Raw genomic sequence first — 18,625 nt, 5'->3', positions numbered from 1 at the left:
GTTGATTTTTCATGAAGACATTCAGTTTGTCATTTTATGAGTTGCTACTTCTTTCCATCTTCATTTGTTTTCTTTGGTTAAAACTCCTTCCTATTATTTTTCAAGTCAAGCTGCCATTTTGGTGTTTCCTGTTTTGTAGTAAGATTCTTTAACCTTTCTCTGAGAAGGTCTGTAAACTCACTGTAGGGGCGCGCCTGCTTATTATTTCCAAAGTTCCCTGATTGTTTTCTTAGCCAGTAGTATAAAATGTGTCATTAATTGGACATCCCTTACATCCTTTTGAAATTCTAAGATCTTAGTTGTTGATCCTCAATTTCAAAAGCCTTGAAACTGAATGTTCTCACTGTGAATGTCAGTTCCCACCTAACAAGCAGCGTGGGCTCTACAGCACAGATGGTTCAGGATGAGTTGGGTTCCCCATCAGACTCCCCATTGGGCTCCTGCCTAGCATCAATGCAAGTGGCCCCTCAGGCTTCTGCTTTGTGAAGCAGAGGTCGCAGATTGGAAGCCATGGGTCTGTCTCTTTTACAGTTGTGTTCTATTCAGCTCAGATAGTCTCTTTAAAAATTTTTTTTTTTTTTTAGACAGAGCCTGAAGCTGTCCCCCTGGGTAGAGTGCCGCGGCATCATAGCTCACAGCAACCTCCAACTCCTGGCCTCAAGCGAGTCTCCTCCCTCAGCCTCCCAAGTAGCTGGGACCATAGGCGCCCTCCACAACACCTGGCTATTTTTTTTGGTTGCAGTTGTCACTGTTGTTTTTGGTGGGCCTGGGCTGGATTAGAACCTGCCACCTTAGGTGTATGTGGCTGGTGTCTTAGCCACTTGAGCCACAGGCGCCGAGCCTCTTTAAATTTTTTTAAAATTTGTTTTCAATGTCTAAGAACCAAGAAAAGCTTTAAGATTAAAAATTGCATTTTTGCTTTCGTGGAAAAGTAGAAGCCCTGACTGTTTATCTTCCACCAGAGCTGGTCCCAGGGCCCGCAGGGGACTTGGGAGCCATCTGGAACAGCCCTGCTTCAGTGTTGAAACAGGGAAAATGTGGTTTAGTGAAATGGATACCCCAGGCTCTGGAGTGGCCTGCCACACGTAAGGCTTCAAGTGGAGGAGCTGCGTGGAGATGCTGTGAGGAATTACAGGGTTGGGCTGGAGGAGCCCAGCCAGGACCTGGCCGCACACCTCCTCACCTCCTCGTGTGGCTGATAAGAGAGGACCAAAGTAGCACTGGCAGAGCAAATAGCTGGAGAGTGAAGAGGGGACTTTTTATTACTTATTTGTATATGGCCAAGATCATGGGAAGAGTGATTATTTCTTTTAAAGCAGAGCATTGTGGATTTTCCCCCCAGAGAATATCTGGAAAATCCCTTTGTGACCATAATATCTTTTATTCTCTATCAGGGTGAATAATCTGTTTATACTAACTCTAGTTTCACAAAAACACAAATGAAATCCCCATTTCCCATCTAAAATTGTCCTTGTGTTTGCTTCTGTCATAATCCTCATCTCTTTTTCCCTACTTTTTCTCTGGCTCAGGTAATAAATATAGGATTCCTAAAGCATCTTTACCATAAACAGAAAGCTTTTCTCTGATTTGGTGCTGTTCACTTTATCTCTTCAAACATTTGAAGAGTGGGACAAGATGCGTTTTATAGGGTTAGAATGCAGGCTAGTGGGTGCAAGGTCCATGGGGACCCATCTTTGCCTGATAGGAGGAAGGACTTTCTAACAGTGCCGTCTGAAAGTGAGATGTCAGGCTTCCAAAGCTAGTGGGAGAGAAAAGATAAGGGGTTGTGTCTGGAGAGTTCTGAAACATCTAGGTAGATGCATGGCCTCACTCAGCAGTTCTCAACCCTGACCACAAGTCAGAGTCACCATCACCAGGGAGTTCTGAGCACACACACATACATACACCTCACATGCACGTCTGCATGTACGGCACACACGTGCACACACGTGTGTGCATTCATGCACATGTGTGTGTACACACAAACACCCTAGGCACCACTTCTACAAATTCTGGTTTCATTGGTCCTGCGTGTATTGGCATTGGCATTTTTTTCTAAGCTTCTCAACAAGTTTGAGAACTCACTGAGCTAGTCTTCTCACTTATTTTATCTTCCTATTTCACCTTGGGGTCATTACCCTTTGAGTTTATTGTCACAAATCATAAAATCTGCTACTTTGAGGAAGAAAGTGTGGAAATAGTCCAAGTAGAGGTCTTTGTTTCTCCCTGTCAGAATAGTGTGTGCAACTGAGAAGGGGGAGGAGTTAGTCTTCACCTTCTATTGCCTTGTGACAGAACTAGTTTCTGGGGCACTGTGCAAGGTGCCTGGAGCAAGTGCCCTGAGAGCTGCACTGCCCCCTGGACCAGAGGCTTGGGTGGCTCTGAGTAGTGGTGGGGAAGCCTGGACAGTGTTGAATTTAAAAACATTGGAGTGAGAACTTGGAAAATAATTATTGGAAAATAATTTTGTTTTCTCTAGTATATAGAGCTAAAAAGTACGTAACAGAAATGCTTTTTTTAAAAGCAGTTAATTAGGAAACATTTTTAACATATTCAAAAGTAGATAGAACGAAATAACGAACCTTTTATACCCACTGACCAGCCTCAACAGTGATTCGCGTGTGGGCTGTCTTGTTTCATCTACCCACATCTGGCCTCCTCTTTCCTGAACTCTTAGATCTCAGACAGTATATCAAGAGATACCTTTTAATTTTTAAAGAACCAAGGACAGGTTCCCAACCACTGACATGTAGCTTGAAGATAATAACATGAATTTAGTGTACCACTAAAGAGCACTTCTTTGGTATAACGTCATGGCTACACTGTAGCATGACACGGTAAGTGTGGTCACCTGGGCTACATGTGAGCAGGAATGGCTGTGCCTTTGGGAGCTTTGCTTGCGTGACAGGGCTGCGCACTTTGTATGGTGCCAGTGTCACCTTCTGTGCCTGGTCGTATGGTGGACACTCTGTGTTCTTAGTGGAGAAGAGCCATTCTTGTCCTTCTAGCACAAGAAGAGTCAGAGAGTAGAGAGTCAGATCCTGTCTAGCTGTGACTGATGGCAGGAATTCTGACTACCTGCAGGCAGTATAAGTCCTGTGTTGGAAGCAGGACATTTGTGGCCAGTTAGCTGTGTTTGAGAGAAATCTGTGGTCATTTTTTTTTCTTAACACTTCTTAGTAGTTGGTAACAAGATCTTACAAATTAAAAATGCTATTTTGGTTGGAGAGATTGCTTTTCTGGCAAAATTTCTCAGAGGTGCTTCCTGGGTAAATTGCCCTGTACCTAGAGGCAATGCAATATTTAATAGAAAATTAAAGTGAGAATATAATATGATTTAATATATCAGATTCTTTTTTTTTTTTTAAGACAGAGTCTCACTTTGTCACCCTTGGCAGGGTGCTGTGGCATCACAGCTCTCAGCAACCTCCAACTCTTGGACTTAAGCGATTCTCTTGCCTCAGCCTCCCAAGTAGCTGGGACTATAGGCGCCTGCACAACGCCTGGCTATTTTTTTTTTGGTTGCAGTTGTCATTGTTGTCTGGTAGGCCTGGGCTGGACATGAACCCACCAGCTCTGGTTTATGTGGCTGTTGCCCTTAGCTGCTGAGCTATAGGCGCTGAGCCTAACAAATTCATTTTTAAAAACCTATCAGCTGTGTGTTGTGATTATAACAGCTAACACTATGAAATACTTTGTGTACCAGGCATGACTAGGCACTGTAGATGTGGTTATCAGATCTCCTTCACAGGGGAGAACACAGAGATGGTGATTAGGGAACTTAATTAGGTCACGTGGGGAGGTTGCTGGTCAAGGATTTGAACTCAGGACATGTGGTTCTGAGACACTTACCTGCTGGGCCATTAACAGGATAGGTCCCATAAGAGGGTGGCTGAGGAACACCAGAAAGGAATGTTGGTCAGACAGAGGGACTCAGGGCTGTGTTCTGAGGGTATTGGTGTTGGTGTGAAACAGCTTGTCATTCTTGGGCCCTTTGTGAAGGCTATCAGAGTTCATGACCACAGTCTTTCTGGCCCCTGCTGCCCAAGCAGAGTGTGGGCAGCCCCTGCCCTTCCTTTCATCAGAGCCCCTGGCCCTGGCTGGAGCTGTCCCCTGCCCTTCTGAACTGTGGATGCCTCCTACAGTGCTGCTCTGTGGCCAAGTTGTGCTTTTTAGTATCAATACCTGGCTCTTGTCTGGCCAGGTAGAGAGTTATAAATGTTTTCAGTGCTGTGGCAGACCTAGCTCAGCACCTGCATGGGGTGACTGCTGTACATAGGGCAGTCCATTCTAAGCCAGGAAGAAACTTGCCTTTGCTTATTTCCAGAGAATATTTTTTTATTTAGGCTTGGGCGCTGGCCACATACACTGGGGCTGGCGCGTTTGAACCCAGCCTGGGCCAGATAAAAACCATGATAACTACACCAAAAAAATAGCCAAGCATTATGGCAGGTGCCTGTAGTCCCAGCTACTTGGGAGACTGAGGCAAGAGAATTGTTCAAACAAGAGTTTGAGGTTGCTGTGAGTTATGATATCACAGCATTCTACTGAGGGTGATATAGTGAGACTCTGTTTCAAAAAAAAAATAAGTGTTTACTTTCTAGATATTTTAAACACGTGTCTTAGGAAATGTCTTAGGTTTTGGAGATCTTTTTGACCTGTCATTTATATACCTACCAACTTAAAAATCTGTTAGAGTCAAAACTGTCTAATGGTTCTACATGTTATTCAAACTGAGTGAAGTCAATTTAGATGAAACCAAATCAGCTTGAAATTTCCTACTTGTATATGGTAGCTCTAAATTTAGAGAATACAAAACCAACCATGGCACTGATTGAAGTGATAGCATTTTTAGAAGCTTCACATTATCAATACAAAGACATGAGGGTTCTTTTGGAGGGAAGATGTTGGCTGCTGATGACACTTTTAGTGTTTTTCAGACTGCAGAGTGACATACTGGAGTGAATGAAATAATCAGTTTTGTGGGTTGCAAGTAGCAGTGTAAACAGACATATCACCTATAAGTAAGAGCAAGTATTATTTTTGTGAAATTGTGAATCATAGTTTTTTGTTGTTGTTGTTGTTTGTTTTTTAAACTTACCAAACCCCAGAAAGACACAGCTCTAGGTAGAGTGCTCATTTCTCCCTATGTGAGGTTGCTGGGGCCAGGCTTGGTGTGTCACTTCGTGTTTCCAGCTGTTTTTCAGTGCCATACACATTGCTGAGAGCTTTGCCAGTGGTCACCTCCTGTAACTGCTGTGATGCTACAGAGTTCTTAGAAGTCTGGGAGGGAGACCTGGAGAGCAGCACTCACACTGAGGGTGAGTTTGTTTCTAGCTGTGCCATGTTTTCTCTGTGGAGCTGGCTGTGTATGTTTTTCCTGGTAAGTAAACTGGTGCCACAGTTACCCTCTTCTGAGCCATGGATTGTGCTCTTTTGTCTTAAGTTTTATTTTTAGGAAACTGGACTTAATGGAAAACAGGTAGGCAATTAAGGACTCTGCCTGTGGTGAGGAGAGTTAGTTCAGGTGTTCTGTGGAATTTTACAAATGAGAGATTTTCTAGCAAATTTCTCACCGTGAAGTTAACACACCAGTCATTAGCTGTTGTTGGTTTCGAGAAGCACTTGGTTTTACTCTAGGTCACCTCCAGCTGGCTGTTGCTTTATCTAGCAGCTGACAGCAGAACCCTTCAGAGCAAGGATGGAAGAAGAGTAAAGAGATGTGTTCCTAACCATTAACACACCAGTCATTAGCTGTTGTTGGTTTCAAAATGCAGGCCACCTGCAGGGTGGCTCATTTTAGTAATAGTCTAAACATTACTGGACCAAGAAAATTATATTGTTCACTCAGAATGCCATACTTGCAAAACAGAAGGAATTTTTTTTTTTTTTTGAGACAGAGCCTCAAGCTGTCCCCCTGGGTAGAGTGCTGTGGCATTACAGGTCACAGCAACCTCCAACTCCTAGGCTCAAGCAAGTCTCCTGCCTCTGCCTCCCAAGTACCTGGGACCACAGGCACCCGCCACAACGCCTGGCTATTTTTTTGGTTGCAGCCATCATTGTTGTTTGGCTGGCCCAGGCTGGATTCAAACCCGCCACCTTAGGTATATGTGGCTGGCGCCTTAGCCACTTGAGCCACAAGTGCCGAGCCACAGAAGGAATTCTTAATCAGTACTAGCCGTTGCTTTACTATATCTGTGGAGCACCTGCTGTATGCTAGGTCCTGTAAGGCCCCAGGGACCAGGTACTAGACCTGGTCTGCCCTCCTGGAGTTTTCGGTTGACACTTGTCGGCCAGCCAACAAATACGTCGTCAGTACCTCTTTTCAAAACTAACTTAATTGTCATAAAACAGATGAGATCTTAGAATAGTTTAAATTATCCCAGCTGGAAAAAGAATGTTATGTTACATTTGTGAATTTCTGAGAAAAGAGTTTTCATTTGTTTGAATCTGTAAACTTAAGTCACTCAGCAAATCATCATCATCTTCTTTTTTTAAACTTATTCCTCCTTTCCTGGGCTCTGTGATCCTTTATTTTTATTGCTGAAGTTGGACTTGAAGGCTGGTAGTAGCAGTGCTGGCTGCGGAAACACATTTTCTAGTTACTGTCAGCGGATACTGTTGTAGTCTGATTAGGGGATGGCTGGTATGTGCTGCTTCACAAAGCATCTCCTTAGTGGCGCTATGTGACCCCAGGGAGTTGTCATAAAACTCTCCTGGAGTATGGCTTCCTAACAAATATTAATCAAGCATACAGTTTTCATTCAAAATTGCTTCCTTCGTAGCAGTTCCTTAGCAAGGATCTAGCTAAACCAGGCTCTGACAGCACCCAAAAGTGGTTTCTTTGGCTCAGGTGACCTGGCTGTGTTATTGCTGTCTGTAGCAAGTGTGTTTCAGTAGTGCAGTCTGGTTCAGAGGGGTCGTGTGGCCTGAGGAAATAGCCATCTGCATTGCCGACTGTCCTGTTTTTTTCTCAGCTGTGGGGAAACAAGGAAAGCCGCTGAACTTGGGAGAGCCCCTCCTGTCCAGGGAGTCCTAGGAGCAGCCTGTGTACCTTTCTTCTGCCCATGACCTCAGTGCCCAGCTTGTTTTTTGTAAATCATAATTGTCTTGTATCTGTTTTTCCTGTATTATTTGGTACTTTAATCACACCTGCTTCTTTACTTTGCTTTTAAATACAAATTTGATGGAAGGACAAGAAAAAGGATATTCAGAAAGTAAATAAAGAGAATGTTCCAGTGCAAACATGAAAGAGATATCAGTAATGTGGCGCTCTGGCAAGGCCTTCTGGATGTAGCCTTCAAGAAAACCCAGGGTGGTGCCTGTGGCTCAAGGGAGTAGGGCATTGGCCTCATATACCATAGGTGGCGGGTTCAAAGTTGGCCCTGGCCAAAAACTGCAAAAAAACCCCAAAAACCCAACCATGGCCTTGTCAGTTTTTGATCTTGTGTTCAGAAAATGTGGGCTCTTTCCATGGACTTTGGAATTACCAAAATACTGATATTTTACTTTTTAAGATGTAGAAATTAGTATTTTATTAATCATAGCCTAAGAAATGAGAATATTATCAGGTATCAAGTCAGGATAACTTAAAGATCCAATTGGCCAAACATACCGAGCAGAGTTGGCAACCTTGGAAAGCAGCAGATGGCCTGACTCGCCCCAGCAGGCAGCTTTTGAGTGTAAGAACTTCTACCACCACCAAACACAGTGCCCACAAGCAAAGAAACTTTCTCCTGCTCTGTCACCATTGTATCCCCCATAGCAAGAATGCAGTTATACACTCTTGGGTTAGTTATTCCCAGTTCTGAGTGAATGAAACGCTACAGCAGAGACCATGAGGAAAAGGTCTCTGTACCTTTCTTAGTTTCTTTGTAATAGAACCAAGTACTTAGCACTGCTTCTCTTCCCACCCCCATCCATGTTATCTTGGTAACTTTCAGTAAGTAGCTGATCTGTTTTAGTCTGTTTGTCCATCTTTACAGTGTAGCTTGTAATGCTTTTTCCCCAGGGTGATGGGGAACTGACAGGGAGTTCAGTAAGTGAAGAGTCTTGCACAGCTTCTGCCCTTCATTAGCACTGTTCATTGAATTGTACCTTCATTCCGCCCATTTCCTTTGAAAAATCTACCAAGAGTTTATACATGTGTTAATATTTATTTATTGACTACCCAACAGAGCCATAAATGGCATTTTCTAAGAGAATAATAGAAAGGGCTGGTGCACTGGCTCATGCCTGTAATCCTGGCACTTTGGAAGGCAAAATGGGAGGATTGCTTGAGGCCAGGAGCTTGAGACCAGCCTGAGCAACATAGCAAGATCCCAGGCATAGTGGCATGCACTATAGGCCCAACTGCTTTGGAAGCTGAGACAGGAGGATTGCTTAAGCCTAAGAGTTGGAGGTTATAGTGAACACCACTACACTTCAGCCTGGGGAACAGAGCCAGACCCTGTATCTAAAAACAACAACAAAAAAGACTATTGTTTTGGGAATTCTGCTAACTCTATAATAACCAGCTAGTATTTTGCCCCTGGATTTTCCTAAGTTAGGAAAGGAGCAGAATACATTTCTTGAAATTGCTACAGTGGCAGTCTCCACCAGTAGCATGGTCCCATGGAGTCAGTCCACCATGCAAAATTGCCTATTCTCAGAGAAAATGTTGCTGTACCTGACAAGTTATATATTTTCTTTTCTTTTTTTTTTTTTTTTTTTAGTTTTTGGCTGGGGCTAGGTTTGAACCCTCTACCTCCAGCATATGGGGCCAGCATCCTACTCCTTTGAGCTACAGGCGCCGCCTGTTATATATTTTCTTGTCTTTACTGGCTTTCTGCCACTGTGGGTACAGTGACCAGTTTAAAAAGCATAAGTCTCCTATTATGGGAAATATACCTCCAACCAGATCACTTGCAGCCAACTGTCATAGTGCAGATTTCATGACTATCTAAGACCTGTGGAGAGGGTAGAGAAGATCTGTGAATTCTGACTTTCAACCAGAAGTTGACACATATTCACCTTTAAAAAGCTGGTTTCAATCTTTGGAAAAGACCAAATGAAAGCAGATATTTCAAAATAGCTGCCAACATAGATGTGAAAGGAAGTAGGCAGGACCATGCATGGTCCTGAAACAAGGTGATGTGGTGTTCTTTGGGTATGTATTGCTCCAAAGTCTTCTTATCACCCACACTCAGTGGCAGTCCTGTGACCATCTTGTTACCACACAGCACCACACAGTTCTCTTTGCCAGGTACAATGGACATGTGGCTCAGCTTTCGCCCAAAAAGCCGTCAAGATGCTGCAGGGCAAGGCTGGGAGAAAGCGTGGGCTGGGAGACAGACGGCCTGGGCCTCTGTCTTACATGCAGTACATTTGGTGGTGCCTGATGATGTGTAATATTTCAAACACAAAAGTGGAGAGAACAATGTGACATTTTTCTACATTTGTTTCAAAGACTTTTGCAAGAAATACTCTGTGGCTCATGCCACAGAGCCTCTCTGCACTCCCCCACCTGCCCCACCTAAGGCAGCCAGTGTCCCGGGTTGATCTTCTCAGGCCCGTTCACATTCTGTACTTCTGCTACAGGTACCTGCTGTAGCTAATCTGTAGTATCATTTTACAAGTTCTGGAAAAAATATACAGATGATTTTACAGTGTGCTTTTTCATTCATTTGTTTTTGCATTTTAGTCATGTTGACAGATGAGGTTCTGATTCATCTTAACTGCTGAAACTTGTTACCTTGTATAATTATCCCACTTTTTACCAGTGGACTTCTAGATGGTTTCTACTTTCCCATTACTGGCAGAAGTGCAAGTGAGTGTTCTTTTTTATGTCCCTTTGCACAAACATGGGGAACTTCTAGAGGATGCAGCTGGAATCTTAGAGTTGTAAGATTTGAGTGTCTTCAGTGTTTTTAGATATTATCTGACTATCCTGTGTGGTTGTACCTTTTTATACTCCTTTCTTCACTTCATCAGTGCAGTCTGTCTCCATTCTTGCTAACACCTACTTGTGTTAGGAGTTTGGACTGTTTGCAATCTAATGGGTGTGAAATGGTCTCTCATTTTTTAATGAAGGTCCCTCATTTTTTAGTGAAGTCTTCTGATTGCTAGAGACCTTGACTTCTTTTGACTATTTAGGTTTTGAATTCAGACCTTCCCATGGACTATGTGAACTTGGGACTTGTACTCTTTCTGAACCTGAAACTCATGGTTTTGATAAAACATGAATACCTACATTTTAGAGTTATGAGAATAAGGGACTGTATGCATAGTTCCTGGCTCTGTTTCTTTCTTAGTCTTGAGTTGTTCTACTAATACCACTCCCCATGCTCTCTCTCTCCGATGGAGGAGACCTCCAAAAGCTGTGGTCTGGAGTAGGCAGAGCCAAAGTCTGCAGGACCGTCCTGAGAACCCAAGCAAGAGTCCCTGGAGAACTGCCTGCCTGTGAACACCGTGCTGTAGGGTTTCTTTTTGTTGTTGTTGAGACAGAGCCTCAAGCTGTCCCCCTGGGTAGAGTGCTGTGGCATCACAGCTAACAGCAACCTCCAATTCCTGGGCTCAAGTAAGTCTCCTGCCTCTGCCTCCCAAGTAGCTGGGACTACAAGCACCTGCCACAACGTCTGGACAATTTTTTTTTTTTTTTTTTGGTTGCAGCTGTCATTGTTGTTTGGCGGGCCCGGGCTGGATTTGAACCCGCCACCTTAGGTGTATGTGGCTGGTGCCTTAGCCACTTGAGCCGCAGGCACCTGGCTTGCCGTAGGCTTTCTCAGTGAGCCCATGTGGCTGGAGACACAGCTGCACGCATCACTATAATTCTGTACTGGTGAGTTTTCAAACTATGGTTTGTCATCCCTTACTGAATCCTAAAATCAGTGTTAAAAGATTATGACCGGCATTCAGAACTGTGAAGTATTTCAGGGCACAGGAGTGCATCATGTAGCTCATGTTGGATTAGTCATGAGAGTGGGTCCTGAGCTTTTATGCAAAATACAGTGTTTCCTGCAGAGTGAGAGCAGCCTTGGTGGCCTCAAAGTTCCCTGTGCTCAGCCTGGCGGCAGCTGGCCTACCCCACCCAGCCACACCGCACCCCTGTTCTGCTCTGTCATACTCATATCTTCGTCAGGGCCCTTGCAGTTGCTGGTGCCCACTTCCTGCAGAGACCTTCAGGTCTGGGCTCCCAGGTTCCACTTTAGAAAGGCCTTCTTCAGACGTCCTTTATAAAACTTTCCCCTGCCACAGACACCATCTGTACTTTTTACTGTTGTGATGGTTGTTAGTCCTTCTAAAATACGTGCTGCTCAGCTTTGTTTAGTGCTGTCTCCCGAGGGCATAGAAGGGTGCCTTACACGTGGTGGGCCCTCAGTTGATGTGTTTCTTTTCTTTTTTTTTTTTTAACAATGTTTTTATTATTATATTCTAAAGTTGTCTAACTACCACCACTATCTAATTCCAGGACATTTTTATCACCTCCCAGGAAACCTGTGCACATTAGCAGTCACTCTCCATGTCTTCCCACCCCTATCCCCTGCAACCACTAATCTATTAATACTGTCTGTCTCTGGAGTTGCCCATTCTGTACATTTCATACAAATGGAATCATACAATATGTAATCTTTTGTGACTAGTTTCTTTCACTCAGCATACTTTTTGCTGAGTTCCCCATATTTTTTTTCCTTTTTTTTTTTTTTATTGAATGGTAACTATGTACATTAATGCACTTAGTTGATGTGTTTCTTGACCCTGTGACTGAGTAGTGGCTTCAGTAAGTGTTCTCACATTCTAGTGGGGGCAGGCAACACATACGCCATTGAGTACCGCACGAGGCATTCCAGTACACAAAAGACTGAGCCTTCAGCTGTCCTCCTGGGTGATTTAAGGGCGGAGTGTGAAGAAGGGCTTGGTGGTAGGGCTAAGACTGGAGCTGAACCTACACAGGTATGGGCATCTGCCAAAGCAGAGTTGGGAGTGGGCTGACATTTCCAGGCCCAGAAAGCAGTATGAGCAAGGGCCTCAGGGAGTTAGACTGCCACCTATTCCTACTATGTTCTTCCAGAGTGGCAAGCCATTCTGTGTGGCCTACACGGTAGTTAGAGTAAGCACTGCAAGCTGGAGCAGTGAAAAGAGACCTTGAGTGGTGACAATGTGGATGGGCTCTAGGGGCAGGGGAATCTCACCAAGCTACAAGAGTCTGGTAAGTAAGAATGAGCAGCTTCTGAGTTCAGACACCAGCAGAGTGGGGGGTGTCTGTGTATGTGTATATATGTGTGTGTGTGCATGGGAGGGTAGGGGTGATGGCATTTTTATTAAGGCTTTATTTTCTTTTATTTATCTTTTTTTTTTTTTTGAGACAGTCTCTTGTTATGTCACCCTTGGTAGAGTGCTATGGTGTCACAGCTCACAGCAACCTCAAACTCTTGGGCTTAAGTGATTCTCTTGCCTCAGCTTCCCAAGTAGCTGGGACTACAGACACCTGCCACAATGCCTGGCTATTTTTTTGTCGCAGTTGTTATTGTTGTTTAGCTGGCCCAGACTGGGTTTGAACCTGCCAGCCTCAGTGCGTGTGGCCCGTGCCCAAACCACTGTGCTATGGGCGCCAAGCCAAGGCTTTATTTTCTGAATATGGAAATCTGGTCATGTACCACATAACATTTTAGTCAGCAGTGGACCACACATATGATAGTAGTCCCATTAAATTATGTCAATAACAGAGCTGAAAAATTCCTGTTGCCTGGTGACATCCAAACTGTCATAATACCATAGTACAACACACATTACTTCTGTGTTTGTAGTGTTGCTGATGTAAACAAACCCACCGCACTGCCAGTAATGTAAAAGTACAGCACATGCAGTATGTTCAGTATGCAATACTTGATAATAAATGACTATTAACCTGTTCATGTATTTACTATATTGTAGTATTATTTCTCATTAGAATATATTCCTTCTACTTACAAAAAAAGAAAGTAAATGTAAAATCGCCTCAGGCAGGTCCTTCAGGGGGTATCCGGAAGAAGGCATTGTTCATACCCTAGGCCTTCACATTCACTCACCACCCACTCACTGACTCACCCCTGGCAAATTCCAGTCCTGTAAACTCCATTCATGCTGAGTGTCCTGTGGAAGTGAACCACTTTTTATTTTTTATACTGTATTTTTACTGTACCTTTTCTTTCTTTTTTTTTTTTTGAGACAGAGTCTCAAGCTATTGCACTGAATGGAGTGCTGTAGTGTCACAGCTCACAGCAACCTCCAACTCTTGGGCTTAAGCGATTCTCTTGCCTCAGCCTGGCAAGTAGCTGGGACTACAGGCACCCGCCACAATGCTGTGAAGCATCAGACGGCCAGGTTCACTCCCTGGAGCTTTAGGAAGTGTCATCAATAATTCCTTTCTTCCTAGGTCAAATGGGGCAGAGAACAGTGTGTTTATAATCTGTACTAAGTAAAAGCTGTTCTTTTTTTTTTTCCTTAGACAGAGTCTTAGTCACCCTAGGGGAGAGTGTCATTGCATCAACTCACAGCAACCTCAAACTCCTGGGCTCAAGTGATCCTCTTGCCTAAGCCTCCCAAGTAGCTGGAACTATAGGCTCCCACATGAGACCCAGCTAGTTTTCTATTTTTAAATAGAGACAGGGTTTCACTATTGCTCAGGCAGTCTGTCACCATGCCCAGACTAAAAGCTATTCTTGCTTCTTAGGCAAGGTAAGTCTTTAAATATGCCATTCTATTTGATATTAAACATATTAAAATGTGAGACCAGGTGGTTGCTCACACGTGTAACACTGACACTTTGGGAGGCCAAGGTGGGAGGAACACTTGAGGCTAGGAATTCTAGACCAGCCTGGGCAACATAGTTAATAGTTAGACTCTATCTTTACAAAAATTAAAAAATTAGCTTGGTGTGGGGGCATCTACCCGTAGTCCGCTTGCTTAAGCCACAAGTTCAAGGCTGTGGTGAGTTAATGATAATGCCACTGCATTCCAGCCTGCGCAACAAAGTAAGACTTTATCTCTAAAAAATTAAATAAAAATTTTAAAAATTTAGTGTTTGCTTTGGCAGCACGTACACTAAAATTGGAAGAATACAGAGAACATTAGCGTGGCCCTGTGCAAGGATAACACACAAATTCATGAAGCGTTCCATATTTTTAAACAAAAACTATAGACCAATATCATTAATGATATCAATGCAAAAATTTCAACTACATATTAGCAAATAGAGTACAACAACACATTATAAAGATTATGTACCATGATCAAGTGGGTTTTATCCCAGAGAAGCAGAAGGTTGGTTCAATATACGCAAATCTATAAATATAATACACCACATAAATAGAATAAAAAGCAAAGACCATATGACTCTTTCAATTGATGCAGAAAAGGCTTGACAATATCAGCATCCTTTCATGATAAAAGCACTTGAGAAAATGGGCTTAGGAGGAACATTCCTTAAGCTGATACAGGCTATCTACAGCAAACCCACAGCCAATACCATATTGAATGGAGTCAAACTCAAAGCATTTCTGCTCAAATCTGGAACCAGACAAGAATGCCCACTATCTCCACTGCTATTTAACATAGTGTAGGAGGTCCTAGCCATCACAATCAGGCAAGAGAAGGAGACCAAAGGAATCCAGGTGAGGGCAGAGGAGGTCAAACTTTCCCTCTTCACAGTGGACATGATTTTATATCTGGAAAACCCCAGGGACTTAACTACAAACCTCTTAGAAGTGATCAAGGAATATACCAGCATCTCAGGTTACAAAATCAATACCCACAAATCAGTAGCCTTTGTATACATAAGCAATTGTCAAGCCACGAACAAAAATCAGAGACTCTATTCCTTTTATAATAGCACCAAAGAAGATGAAATACCTGGGAAGATACACAACAAAAAACATGAAAGATCTCTATAAAGAGAATTATGAAACTTTGAGAAAGGAAATAGCAGAAGATGTCAACAAATGGCAGAACATACCAAGCTCATGGCTGGGAAGAATCAACATTGTTAAGATGTCCGTACTACCCAAAGCAATCTATATATAGATTTAATGCAATCCCCATCAAAGCACTAATGTCATACTTTAAAGATCTTGAAAAAATAGTACTTTGATTCATATTGAATCAGAATGAAACCGCAAATAGCAAATACAGTCCTTAGAAATAAAAAGAATTCTGGAGGCATGACATTGCCAAACTTCAGGTTATATTACAAGGCTATAGTGATCAAAATAGCATGGTACTGGCACAAAAATAGAGACACAGATCTTTGGAATAGGATAAAGAATCTAGAGATGAACCCAGCTACTTACTGTCATTTAATCTTTGATAAGCCTAACAAAAACATGCACTGGGGAAAAGAATCCTTATTAAACAAATGGTGCTGGGAGAAGAACTTGGTTATCCACATGTAGAAGACTGAAACTGGGACCTGCACGTCTTACCATTGACAAAAATTGATTCTCTGACAAAGATCTGATAACTAGAATATACAGAGAACTCAGTAAGAAAAGTGCAAACAACCTTCCCTATTAAGTGGGCAAGAGATTTGAACAGAAACTTCTGTGAGGATGATAGACGAATGGCCAACAATTACATGAAAAAATGCACATCATCTTTAATCATCAGAGATATGCGAATCAAAACCACTCTAAGATAGCACCTAAACCCAGCAAGTTTAGCCCACATCACAGTCACAAAACACCAGATGCTGGTGTGGATGTGGAGAGAAGGGAGCACTTCTACACTGCTGGTGGGATTGCAAACTAATACAACCCTTTTGGAAAGAAGTATGGAGAATCCTCAAAGACCTAAATGTAGACCTTCCATTTGACCCTGCAATCCCATTACTAGGGAAGAACAAAAATCATTTTACCACAAAGACATCTGCACTAGAATGTTTATTGCGGCTTAATTCATAATTGCCAAGTTGTGGAAGCAATGTAAGTACCCATGAACCCATGAGTAGATTAACAAACTATGGTATATGTACACCATGGAATATTATTCAGCCTTTAAAAAGATGGAGACTTTACATCTTTTACATTTACTTGGAGTTGAAATGCATTCTCCTTAGTAAAGTATTGCAAGAATGGAAAGATGAATATACACTGTACTACATACTAATATGAAATCAATATAGAAACAATTATGTGTTCCTAAGAACAACAAAACACTATTATAGTCCAGTTCAGGGGCAGAGGGAAGCAGGAGGGGGGAGGGTATATGGCAGAAAGAGGGAGGGCATGAGGTGGGATCTCACCTAATGTGCACAATAAAAAAAACAAAGTTCTAAGAAAGGTTAAAGAAAAAATTTTTTTTAATTTAAAAATTAAAATCTGCACACAGATTATAAATAAGAAAATATATGCTATAGCCCGGTGTTGTAGTGGGTGTGTATAGTCTCAGCTACTCAAAAGGCTGAGGCAAGAGGATTGCTTGAGCCCAAGAGACTAAGGTTGCTGTGAGCTATGATGATGCTTCAGCATGCTACCCAGGGTGATAAAGTGAGACTGTCTCAAAGGAAAAAGAAAGAAAGACTATACAATTAATACTATTTAGCAATGCCTGTCCTGACACTTCAGTCAGCAACATAGAATAAAAGAAGAAATTCTAATTGGTAGAGTCCCTGTCCAGTTTTAAACATAATGATTAGATTTTAAATCATTGTCGGAAAATGGAAACTTTTACAGAGATTCTGAGCCTTTGGAAATATGTATCAATTTCAAAGTCACAGCTGTGGCTCGGCGCCTGTGGCTCAAGTGGCTAAGGCTCCCGCCACATACACCTAAGGTGGCGGGTTCAAATCCAGCCCAGGCCCTCCAAACAACAATGATGGCTGCAACCAAAAAAAAATAGCCAGGTGGTGTGGTGGGTGCCTGTGGTTCTAGCTACTTGGGAGGCTGAGGCAGGAGACTCACTTGAGCCCAGGAGTTGGAGGTTGCTGTGAGCTGTGATGCCATGACACTCTACCCAGGGGGACAGCTTGGGGCTCTGTCTAAAAAAAAAAAAAAAAAAAAATTACAGCTGTAACTTTCCCAACAAAATACCTAGAAACTTTATATACTCAGGGAATGTTTTTGCTACCATACTTCATAACTAAAATATTTACATTATCTTACCAAATTACATTATAAACTGACTCTTCCCAGGGCACTTTGTGAGTGTAGCAGATTGCTGTCTTCCGTCTTGGATGAACCTCTAATTTTCTGGAACATTTTAAAAATAACTACAGGTTAGTTAGCTCTGTGCAATCAATACCCAACATCCCCTTCCTTGGAAGCTCATAAGCCCACCATCCTCACCAGCATGAATCTCAGAGGGCTCCAGGCACCAGGGACACAAGAACAGCTCCTCATTAAAAAGCCTCCATATCTGTGACAAAGTTGTGTTTGGATGAGATAAATATATGTGCTATTTTCAAGTAAGTGGATCCTTCAGAGATGGCAGGATTTTTTACAGGCAGCACTTGCCTGAAGTGAAGAGCAGCCAGTCTTCCCACATATTTAGCTGACTTAGTTTCAGGAGCCAGGATTGGCTTATAACCCAAATAGGGGAAATCTATTTTAGAGTCACATTTAAGCTGTTTGTGCTTCAGCTCTGATAACTCTGGTTTATTTTTTGGCTATCTTAATGCTCAGTTGTGACACAACTTAGTCCTTTATAAACGTCAGTCTCATCACAACACTTAATTTATAGGACAAGACAATCCTGCCTTTTCAAGGACAAGTACAGGGGATGAACTGCATGAGTGTCTTGGGCGTAGTTTGCTTCTTTGCTCACCAGCAATAGATTTCCTGGCTTGTCTCACAGACCACTGGCCCATCCAGTGATTTTCTTCTCTCAGGCATCATGGGCTGAGGCAGAAACTGAATCCTTTCCTTTATGAATACCTTGTTTCTCTAAAGATAGACTTCTCAGCAAAAGTGCAAAATAAAACCTCAATTAATTCTCCTTACCATTGAGTAGCATTTCTTGAGCTCCAGCAGACAAGTGATCAGGTAGCCTTTTCTTACCTTATCTTTAGTATCTTATTTCTGTACCTGTCAAGGACAGCACTGGAATTTCAACATGAAGTTTGCAGATGAACTTGGTAAGCCCTTTTTCTTGACCCTTGGCCTGAACCTACCCTGGACCAGGGGGAAACCCCCTGCCTGCTACCTGGGTGTGTGCAGCCCTGGTCAGTGTGGGCCTGCCTGGCTGTGGTGCTGGAAGGCTGGCTCTGGTTCTCTGCATGTGTCTAACCTAGGCCACACCCCATCAAGGTCAGAGGTTTTCTGTTGCGCTTTTCTCTATATGCAGTCTTTTCCTGTCCACCAGTTTTGTTAAGCCCTACCCCACGCTGCCCTCTCAGCCTTTTTCAATTTATTCCTTTACCGCTGAGCCTGTCTCTGACTTAACATTAGGTTGCCTTTGTGTTGAGAAAACAGGGCTCTACCTACTCCTCTGACTGATGGCTCCCAAAATGTTCCTAGAATTCTATCTTCTATGGGACGAACACCATCTTTCCTATGGAATGCCCCATTTCTGTGTTGTCTGCCAAAGGCCTCCTTACTTCCTCAAGCACTCAGGACACTGGGGCCTGGCCTGAGATGGTTTTCCTTGGAAAATAGGGATTGTTTTAGCACATTAG

At 42.9% G+C, this 18,625-nt stretch overlaps 1 protein-coding gene and 1 non-coding gene across 3 annotated transcripts in view; both read left to right on the top strand.

The window, feature by feature from the left end:
- LATS2 (large tumor suppressor kinase 2) overlaps positions 1–18,625 on the top strand; it is a 90,957-nt gene that overhangs the window by 39,273 nt on the left and 33,059 nt on the right. The window lies entirely within an intron of this gene.
- LOC111727452 lies at positions 14,038–14,143 on the top strand. The gene has a single exon (XR_002775012.1). It is a non-coding gene; the product is annotated as a U6 spliceosomal RNA (small nuclear RNA).

Source organism: Otolemur garnettii, unplaced genomic scaffold, assembly GCF_000181295.1.
Source record: "Otolemur garnettii isolate 467f Iridium unplaced genomic scaffold, OtoGar3 scaffold00106, whole genome shotgun sequence".
Lineage (NCBI taxonomy): Eukaryota > Metazoa > Chordata > Mammalia > Primates > Galagidae > Otolemur > Otolemur garnettii.
This window is presented reverse-complemented; position numbering and strand designations above follow the sequence as displayed.